Source organism: Chlorocebus sabaeus, chromosome 23 (genome assembly GCF_047675955.1).
Source record: "Chlorocebus sabaeus isolate Y175 chromosome 23, mChlSab1.0.hap1, whole genome shotgun sequence".
Classification (NCBI taxonomy): domain Eukaryota; kingdom Metazoa; phylum Chordata; class Mammalia; order Primates; family Cercopithecidae; genus Chlorocebus; species Chlorocebus sabaeus.
Genome location: NC_132926.1, coordinates 77302228 through 77312887, shown reverse-complemented (window position 1 = coordinate 77312887; position 10660 = coordinate 77302228). Strand labels below are relative to the sequence as shown.

Genomic DNA, 10660 nt, shown 5'->3' with positions numbered 1-10660 from the left:
TTTGAAAATTGCTAATAAAAACTTGCTGGTTTTATGGCTCAGGGAGCATCACAGAACCTGCTGACATGTGATGTCTCTCCTGGACACCCAGCTTTAAAATTTCTCTCTTTTGTACTCTTTCCCTTTATTTCTCAGATCAGCCGACGCTTAGGGAAATAGAAAAGAACCCACGTTAACTATCGCGGGTGGGTTCCCCCAATAATAGGTGAATGTGAGAGTGCTTTACAAGGAAGTAGAGCTAGTTACACCCCTGCTAACATGTATGAGAGTTTCACTTGTCTCATTGTTTTGAAGTATTCAAAACTCTCATCTATAATTTTATCTTTCCTGCTAAATCCTCTGTTGGATACAACAAAGCTATTGATTTTAAAAAATGGAATGAGTCAGGAAACAGCTTCATATAAATCTCCATTAACAATATTTTCAATATGTGTTTTTGATATGCATTGTAACAGTAGCATTTTCATTGGTGTCAGTTTCCTGCTTAAATATAAGTGCTTGGACATTATGGCCATACCAGCTGAGTTATACTATCCAAAAAATAAATGGATTGATTTTTTTCTCAGTGGCCTGCTCCTGACTCCAATGGTCAATATTTTTCTTGCCAAAATACATGAGAAGTTTGATGTGTTTTCTCATTCGTGGCCAGACATGGCCCCACAAAATAACAGAAAAGAGAAAATGTTATTCATCATTACCAAAGTATGCTTTTATAGAGAAATAACTAAAAATGTGTACTGATTTATGAGCATCCTATAAAGTTTACAGTTATTGCTGTATCCTTCTTGATAAAGATTTGTGTCTGAGGAAGTTAAAAGTATATACAGTACACTTTTAAAATAACCTCTTATAGCACCCAAATCAGTATTTGCCACACCACACCCAAGAAATCAAGCTAGTATCAGCGCCAAAACACATTGTTAAGAAGCATTGTCCACTCCTTGAATAACTTGAAAATTGATGTCTGGAGAAACATTGAAAATAAATTGCTTTAAAGGACTATCTGGAAAACCCAAAAGGCAAACTTAGAAGTTGGTTTTGTATCTTTGTATATTGAACAATGTGTTTTTTAGTTTTATTTGTAAATGTCCAGATCCTATCTAATGAACAAACTCATGCAAAATATCAGATCTAGTAATTTAAAAATTGAACAGACAGAATCTATGAAGAGTAATCATAAAACCCACTATCCTTTTAAATATCATGAAGCTCAACTTCTGGTTAAATTTACTAATTAAAATTGTTTTTTCCCTTTTTGTGAATTGTAATTGTGCAGTTTCAAACTTTTCTGATCATTCCAGAGTAAAACAAAGTGTCATCCAAAAATTAAAATTTCTAAACATGAGTGACAGTTAAATCTTCAAATATATTTGAAATTGAGGACATACCTTTTTCCCATACACAAGAAGACTGAAGGTTGAGAAATGGAGTATAATTGGCTTCTTCTCTCATCTTGGTCTGTTGTTAGAAAGATTCTATACCAGCTTTCTTTCTCAGTATGTTGCCAGGAAACATATTAATTATTTGGCCAAACTGTGGGGAAAGGCTGATTGAAATGCTCTGTTAAAGTAGCTAGGCTGCCTATGACATGCCTGTTAGAATTTCCAAGAAGTTTGGTTCTCATATGCAGTTGCATTCTCAAATTGCAGGGGCCATAAAACTTGAAGAAAAAAAAAACAACAAACTGATTGTTTGAATGAAGAATTAACTTTAGAGCTCACTGTTTAATTAAACAACTTAACAGAAATATGTACTCCATTTTCAGTTACAGAGTTTAGAGCCATTTTCTTTTAGGTCATCATTGAATTATTAAACACCCTCTTCCTTTCTCATCTACCATGGTAAATATTAAGTGGATGCATGTATTTCTCCCATTCTCATCTTTAGGAATTAACTTAAAATGTGTGTTAAAAGGGGATAAGTTCTTTTAATACTCTCATAATGCTACTTCGAAAGATAATTTCCTGGTGTCCAAAACTGTCTCAGATGTTAATAAAAAAGAGGAACTATTTTGATTGCCAATTAAATTATAGTTTATCTTTATTAAGTAGAAAACAAAATAGATGTGCTATAATAGTAAATTGAGGTTTTTGTGTCAACTGAAGGCTTAAAATTATCCTAAAGAAGAAATTTTCCCAAATCCTATACAAATGAGTATAATCTTGATAAAAAACCTGACTATAACTTTACCAAAAACATCATAGGGCACTTTTATCTTTGGTATAGGAAAATTCATAATGTAAAATTAATACATAGCTTATTAAAATGATAGTCCTCATAATTAGATAAGTTTTTTAGGAACTTAAAAATGTTTTAATATCAGTATCAGTATTAATATAATCTAAAATATTAGTATTTATAAAAATACATGATTGCTATAGAAACTAAAAATTCAGCAAAATTTTGGATAAAAAATAAAAAATGAGTATATATATAATCTTTTACTTTATAAAATAGATTATTCTCCGGCCCAAACCCATCATCATGTTTTATGGGAAAATATTAAAAACATTTCTATTAATGTAAATAATGAATGACAAATGCCTACTCTCATCATTGTTATTAAATATTGTATTTAATACTAGTCAACTCAATTAAAAGAAAAAACACTGTAAAAAAAAAGGAAGTTGATATACATGTGAATATGACACAACTGTATGCCTGGAAGTCCCAAGAGAATCAATTAAAACACTAATCCAAAAATAAAATGATGTTATAAGTCTTTTTTATGTAAAATTACTGTATGTAAATTAATAATTTTCACACACAATATGCTGCAAGGAATTTCCAACTTTTATTAAAATATTAATAACATATTTAGGAGTGTGTACAACATGAAGAATTCTCACTAAAACAAAAGAAGTCTTGAAAAAAAGCAAGACATAACATATTCTTGAATAGAAAGACATATTAAAATAGATTTTTTTTTGGGTAATTCATAAATTTAATATGATACTTATGAAAATACCAAACACTAGCTGGCAGTTTATTTATTTTACTAAACAAACTAATTCTAAATTTTTTGTGAAAAAACAACTAAGAAAACTAGAGACATTTTTGAAAAATAATGTATACATCCTAATCGATTCATTCAATAAAATATTATAAATTTCTAATAATTAGATAAGTGTAGTGTTGAGACATAAACTTTCAAGGAGGACAATAGAAGAAAATAAAAATCACAAATAGACCCAATTGCATATGAGAATGTAATAAGTTATTAACATAGCATCTCAGCTCAGTAGGAAAATATAAGTTATTTATCATATCATACTCTGATGAATGAACAGACAACGGAGCAAAAAAAATAGGATTAATATAAATCTGACACTGTACAATGAGGTAAATTAAAAATGAGTCAAAGATTTAATCTAAGCAGGTAATCTTTTCTAATGAATTTTGTAAGTCCAACAGCATATATATATTTGTGCTTGTGTGTGTACATATATATATACACAGAGAGAGAAACAGCACATTGTTTAAAAGTTTGCATTAAGAAAAATTTATAGACAGATTCAAAGCATAATGATAAACTGAGGACAAGACAATACTCCCAATTTCTGTCAAATACAAAGTGCTATTCTCTCTAATATATAAGAACTGCAAACGTATAACAAGATGGTTAGTAACAATGAAAAATAAGTTTTAATTTTGACTAGGAAGTTCATAGTAAAAGAGAAAAAAAATGGCTCTTAAACATATGACAAGCTAGTTAACCTCAATTCTAATAGAAATACGCCTATTAAAACAGTGCCTAAATATCCTTTTTTTAGAAACAATATGATTTGAAAATCCTAATATGTGTCAATTATGTACCTGTGGAGAAACAAGATACTCTCATACATTATCACTACAACCTTTATATATTATGTTTAACCCAGATATCCTACTTCTAGAACTTTTTCTAGATATAGCCATGCAAGTACCTAATGATGAACTGTACAATGGTTTTTATGGTCAATCATATGCATTAGCAAAAAATTGGAGGTAATGTAAATGCTCAGTACATGCATGCTAGCAAAAGTTACATACATATCTCTATAAACAAAAAGGAAACTCTCTATGTATTAGTAGGGAACAATCTATCAGACATTGCACAAAAAAGCAAAAGTTACAGTTACTATGTAATTCAAAAGTTATAGTTTAATGAAAAAAGTAAGAGTGCAGAACATTTTAGTCACTAGCCACTATTCGTGTATAAGTGGTAAAACAAAACATATATTTACATTTGCTTTTATATAAAGGCAATCTAGGAAAATACCTAAGACATTAGCAACAATAGTAACTGTGGTTGAGCATGGAAGGGAATCTAGGTAACTAAGCAAATTAAGTTTAGGGTAGAAGAGAGATTTTTATTGTTTTTTTTTGTTTTGTTTTGTTTTTTGTTTTTTTGAGATGGAGTCTCACTCTATTGCCCAGGCTGGAGTCCAGTGGCACCATCTCAGCTCACCACAACCTCCGCCTCCCAGGTTCAAACAATTCTCCTGCCTTAGCCTCCCAAATAGCTGCGATAACAGGTGCCCACCACCACACCCAGCTAATTTTTATATTTTTAGTAGAGACAGGGTTTCACCACGTTTACCAGGCTGATCTCAAACTCCTGACCTTGTGATCCGCCTGCTTTGGCCTCCCAAAGTGCTGGGATTACAGGCATGAACCACCATACGAGGCCTATTATTAAGTGTTTTTGTATTTACTCCATGGGAACATCTTACCTATTAAAACAATCTATATCGTTTATATATATAGTGAATGGTTACTTCAAATGAGAGTCATGAATTGGCATATCTTTATATTTCCTTAAAGAATCTGGTATAACAAAAATTCGATGGGTCACTCTTTGGAAAATGCTAGCACAGGAACAAGAAAGCTCTAGTTTTAGAAGTATTGTGCCAATTAATTCAAAAAAGTCATTTTACCTTCAGGACATCAGTTTTCTTCTCTATACCTAAAAGGGTAATAGAAGAGGAACTTCCAAGAATTTATCCAGGTTTTAAATCCTATAAGTACAGCAGAGTATGAATAATTGAATCTTTACTCTTTCTAAGCATCAGCTTTCACAACATGGAATCTCCTTAGTAACAAAAATGCAAGAGATAGAGAGTGACCTCTAATTCTAGGACATCCCACCAAATTTCTTGTATAAAATTCCATGATACCAATCGATATTGATGTAATTTTTCCACTTAAAAGCTATCAAAAATATTTAATATTAAAATCTTTTTATTTTTACTCTTTTAATCAAAGTGTATCACTCTGTTGAGAATATGTAGTGATAAGAGAAAAATGAATTTACCTGTCAGGACCCTGTGTATGGATAAAATTCAGTATTTTTTTTTATGTGTAATTTTTAATAATTTATGTTGGCCTCTTTATTCTATCAGCTACTTTTGTTTTTTTCTCTATTTTGTTTCTTTGGCCTAATGAAATAGGTAATATTGTGGGCTGATGATAACTCATTGATTGCTCATCTACCCTCGGGTGTGTTCAACATGCAGTAACATTCATTCTACCCTATAATGAGTTTTAAAAAGGAGTGATTCTGGAATAATTTCATTTACATCCTGTAAATGCAACCAAGAGTATGCAATGATAAGAGTTCTAATAAGATGAGAAGTTTAGTGTGCTGTTCACATTTGCCCCCCTTTGCTACTTAAATCCAGAATTCTTCAGACCAGTGAATCAGAACAAGGAAACAAACTGAGAAGTAAACATGCCTGTCAGAACTGTCATGTTGTTTTCATGAGTTTGCTCTTGTTAGAAAGTTTGAATGAAATACACGGAAAAAAAATGATAAATCTGACAAATCAGTCAATTCACAAATTCAAGAACGTACATGTTGATTTTATAGCCACTTTTGCAGTTTTAATATATCTCAAGATTTTAGAAATCATGTTTTTTAAACAGAAAAAAAATCCCCAATGGTTACTTATAAACAGGCTTTGAGTAACATATATTTAAGCACTGCTATTCCTTTGGGCCAATGCAGGGCTATAGTAAAAATCTGAGATTTCAATGTTGCTGATACTTGTTTTTATTTTTTATATCAATCTACCATTTAGTAACCAAATATTTGATATTGGGGATTTTAAAATTTTTTTCTGGTTCTTAATTTTAATTTTTGATACAAAATAGATAATAGTACTATATACTAAATAATATTATACAAATTATTACATAACATAATACAATTTAAATAATATATAGTGTTCTTGGCACATTATATACTGCATAAAAGGTAGTTATTACTATTTTTTATATTTTATTAAGTTGTAACTGAATCAACCTCCATCCTGAAAAAATTATACATAAAGGGTCTAAAGTACTTATACATAATATGTAGCCAATGTTATTTCTTCTCTGTTTAAGAATGACAAAAGGTACCAACTGCTATTTCTGGCCCACCTATATTTTTTTCTTTGCATTATAAAAATGTATTGATAAACTGTGAGATTAATTTTTTTATTCTACAAAAGTTGAAATAAGACAGTCTACTGTAGCTGGAAAACTACTGCAGGGCCGTCGTTGTGGTGGATTGTATTTGCTGCTGTGTCAATCATAGGTGGCAAGCACCACATGATTCCCTAGTCATCTGACAGAATTAATGAATCCATTCAATTGCTTCACTTACTACCCAGTGGTGTTTTAAACTCCATGGAAAGAATTCAATTGAGTGGTACCCCTCAGAGTTTTGATAACATGTCTTAAAGTCAGGGTTTTCAAAGTGTGATTCATGAGTCACCTGCGTCGGAATAATCAATTGCTTTTTAGAATTTGTTTTAGAAATCACATTCACAATTTAATTTTATCTTTCAAATAAATCTTTGATATGGAAACTTAGTAATCATGAAAGTGTTAATATTATTTCTAATAAAATATTAGTGGATAGCTTCTGTATAATTACTATGCTCCAGGAATTGTACCAAACCATTTCCACAATTATTTATTCCTCAGAAAGAGAAAAAAACTATAAAGTAGACATCTATTCTATCTATTGGATAAAGAAACTTAGACCCGAGAGAAACATGATTTCCTCTAGGTTACACAGATAATTGATCAACTGAGCAAGACTAGAAAAATTCATTGCTTATAAAGTCACATTTACTGAACTGCTTTTGTGTGCCAAGGCTTATATTTGGCTCCGGGAAAAGGAAACAAAATAAGATAAAGCCTTCAATCTACAAGGTATTGTTCTCCTATCTTCTTTGACAGAACAGGGCAGGGTCAGGCCAAAGGAGCAATGAAATCCACAACCACATGGATACAGTACAATTTTTGGAAGGTATGTGGGTTGCTCTGACTATACTATGTCAGAGTATACAAATACTACATTTGTAGTATTGAGTAATTTGTGCATTAAACATATAATCAATTTATATTTGTAACAGCAATAATAATCAGTTGTAACCCCACAACTAGAACTGCATCTGACTAATGATAGATGGTTGATAAAGAGTTGCTGAATGATAGAATGAATGAGTAGTCTGCTCTACATTGAGACCATACTAAGATTTCTGAAACCTTATGAGCCAAACTCTTTTAAGTTTTGCCTTAGGTTGCAGAGTAACCTAATGCCATTTCTTCAATGATACAATCACTTTACTAGATCCTTGGCCTTGCCTCTTGCAAGTGTGTCTTCCTGATGACTGTTCTAAATGGTTTCCCCTGCAAAGTTGAAGAGTTTTCCCAGAAAGTTTTTTTTTTTTAAGTCTATTTCCTCTGCTTTGCATGAAATGTATACTATTATTTCTATAATGATTGAACCTCTACTTTGTTTAAGGCTCATGGTGGGTTCTGGTAAGCAAAATAGTCATGGATCCAAAACTTGACTGGTCTCATATTCTAATGAGAAAATTAGGCATTTGTTGGGAAAGGAAATATGCAGGCTTGTCATATGGTAAACTATAATAAACCAAATGACAATGATCAGAAAATCTAGAAAGTGTCCTTTAAGTGATAATAAAACAAATTAGTCCACAAACATTGATCCAATTATATTATTATTCATTATTCTATATTTGAGTTGTTTTTCAAAATACAACAGATTTTACTGTGCTGATAAAAGTTATGTATAGTAAGTTAATCAGGGGAAAGGTACACCTACTTCTGACTACTTCTGCTGCCAAATGCTAAAAGATCCCTATTCTTAAAGAAAGTTGAAAAACTCTGGCATTTATATCTATAAACTTCCATTCATAAATAATTCTAAGGACAAAATGAAGCTGAAAAATGATGATAATAACAATATGTTGGTTATTTGTTAAATATTCACTCAGGATGTACCTATGGAAAATGTACTGTGTGCCAGCTGTGGAACTCTAAAGCTGACTTCCTTTTGGTCCTCATAGATTTAACAGTCTACAGAGCATGGAGCTATTGACAAATAATAATTAATCTGGAGATTGAGCGAGGGCATCTCTGAGGAAGAAGTAGCACTAAACAGAATGCAAGATGAGGAGTCCAGCTAAAAAGTATGTCCTGCAGAGAAAAGAATGTGTGTGAATTGTCTAGCTGGAAGAAAATAGGTGAGGCTGTACAATAGGAAAAGGGGCTAAGGATATCCCTAAGTCCTAATAGCAGTAATATTGCCACAAATCATTTAGATTAAGCCTTTATTCATTTCTGTTTCACATGGTAGTATTGATACCCAATTCTCTGAAGACTTTGAAGGCTTATTTACTTGTTCTGCAAATTTTTCTTAAAGTAATGAAGATTCTCATGTAGTGTTACTCTGACTATTGATGCCTCACAAGATTACACTAAAATTCATTTGTGAAAAGTTTTTTTTAATATCTCAATTTAATGAGTCTGAAAGCTGAGATTCTGCAACTTATTTCAGTGTCATTACAACTTGAAGAAAATACTGATACTCTTAGAGATATGAACTTTGAACTTCAAAATATATATTATTTAAATGTCTAATAAAAAGATATAATTTCTTACAGTACTCTATATTAATTTAAGTAATGTCTATGTTCTCAGAATGCTTTTCTACAAAATCAGTGTTTCTGTAGTTCTACACTCAGATTGTATATGACAACTTTATTAGACTATCAAGCTTTCAACCAGAACAGCATTGAAAAAAATCTACAGAACACAAAATGGAGAAAAAACAGTTTTTTGTGACAGCTAAATCATAGAGTTTTCACAAGAACATTTTAAGTATTGATTCTTGAAAGCAAAAATTATTTCCAAAATGAGGAGCTCCTATTGGCTGTAGCTTTTAACATCTTCCTTTTCTTCTCATTGCCACAGTTTATCAGAATAGTTTAATATGAGGAGAAAAGCTCTCAAAAAAAAAAAAAAAAAAAAAAAAGAAAGAAAGCTGAAATTGTTTGATCTAGTTAAACATGATTTTTTTCTAAATGATGTTCAATATTGCTAGAGGTTTTTTTTCTTCTCATTTAATCTCAAATTACTACATAAGAAAGCACCTGACATTTGCACACCAGCCTTCCCTCAAAGAGATATTTTAAGTTCTTAAAGAAAAAGGCAAGTGTATATAAGTATGCTAAGAACAGAGGCCTTTAAAAAATCACCGACACTGTTATAAAACTATTGTATAGAAACATGCAGAGGTAGTTAGGAGTGGAGCTGACTTCAGGGAAAGATCTTTGGCAGATTGAGTGAGACAATTTTAAGGAGATACTGAACTGGAGGAGTGATGATTCTGGGTCGAAAAAAAACGACATGATTAAGGAAGAAAGAAGATGATGATACCAAATAACTCAAGACTTCTTTCTACATCAAAACTTGAGAAAAAGTTTGCATATTACTATTGGATTTTGAAAAGTAACTAAAAGCATTTAAAAGTTGGCAGCAATGTAGGCCTGTAGAACTCTGTGGGACCAAGAGAGAAACTGAGGGCAGCATAAGCATTAATAAGCAGTCTACCTGGTGAAAAGTGGGCTCCCTATCTCCAGATAACAAAAGCAAAATGGCGACAGTAAGGAGTTGGGGACATGATAACATGGTATGAGGGAAAACAGAATTACCTACAATACTTTCCAATTTCAAAGGTGATTATAAAACCTCTCAATTTACTCATATCCAATACCAACCAGTTGATGGAGTGAAAAATATGGAAAAGCTACCATGAATATCACTCATATTAAGTATAAACTATATATTTCCTTTCTTTTATATTCCACTTCATTACCACTGCCTCATTTAGAATCTCATCTCTTTATCCTTAGACTACAGCAAGTTGTAATCTCCAGGCTTCCCAGTTATCTCTGGAAACAATTTTGTAATTATATCCATCAGGAGTATATGCAAAATCAATCTCATTTCATTCTCAGTTCATTAAGCTACAATGACTTCCTCAATGAGTTAAGCCATTCTGTTCAGCTTGCAAGGCCTTAAGTGTGTTTTGTACATTTTCATCCATTGTTACTTCTAATTGTTACTTCGTATGAACCTCATTCAACTCTTTCTCTGTTATCCATATAGTCTTTATCATTTTCTTTTTTATCTCTCCTATAATTTCACATTTTCAAAATTCTTTGTGGCCCAATTCAAGTTCTAGTTCTTTCATGACACCAAATTAAAGTACATTAGGTCCAGCTTTTCTCCAACTTTGATCTCATGATACATTTATATCCAGAAACATACATATTAATTCCCCATTTGAAAAAGATTGGCTTAATTTGTCCTCACG

General features: G+C 31.5%; 1 long non-coding RNA gene across 1 annotated transcript in view; it reads right to left on the bottom strand.

Moving 5' to 3' along the window:
- Window positions 1–1045: 1045 nt before the first annotated feature.
- LOC140709925 (uncharacterized) overlaps window positions 1046–10660 on the bottom strand; it is a 57596-nt gene continuing 47981 nt past the window's right edge. The window contains exon 5 of the long non-coding RNA XR_012090709.1: window positions 1046–1660. This is a non-coding gene — a long non-coding RNA (uncharacterized lncRNA). The remainder of the gene's footprint in view (window positions 1661–10660) is intronic.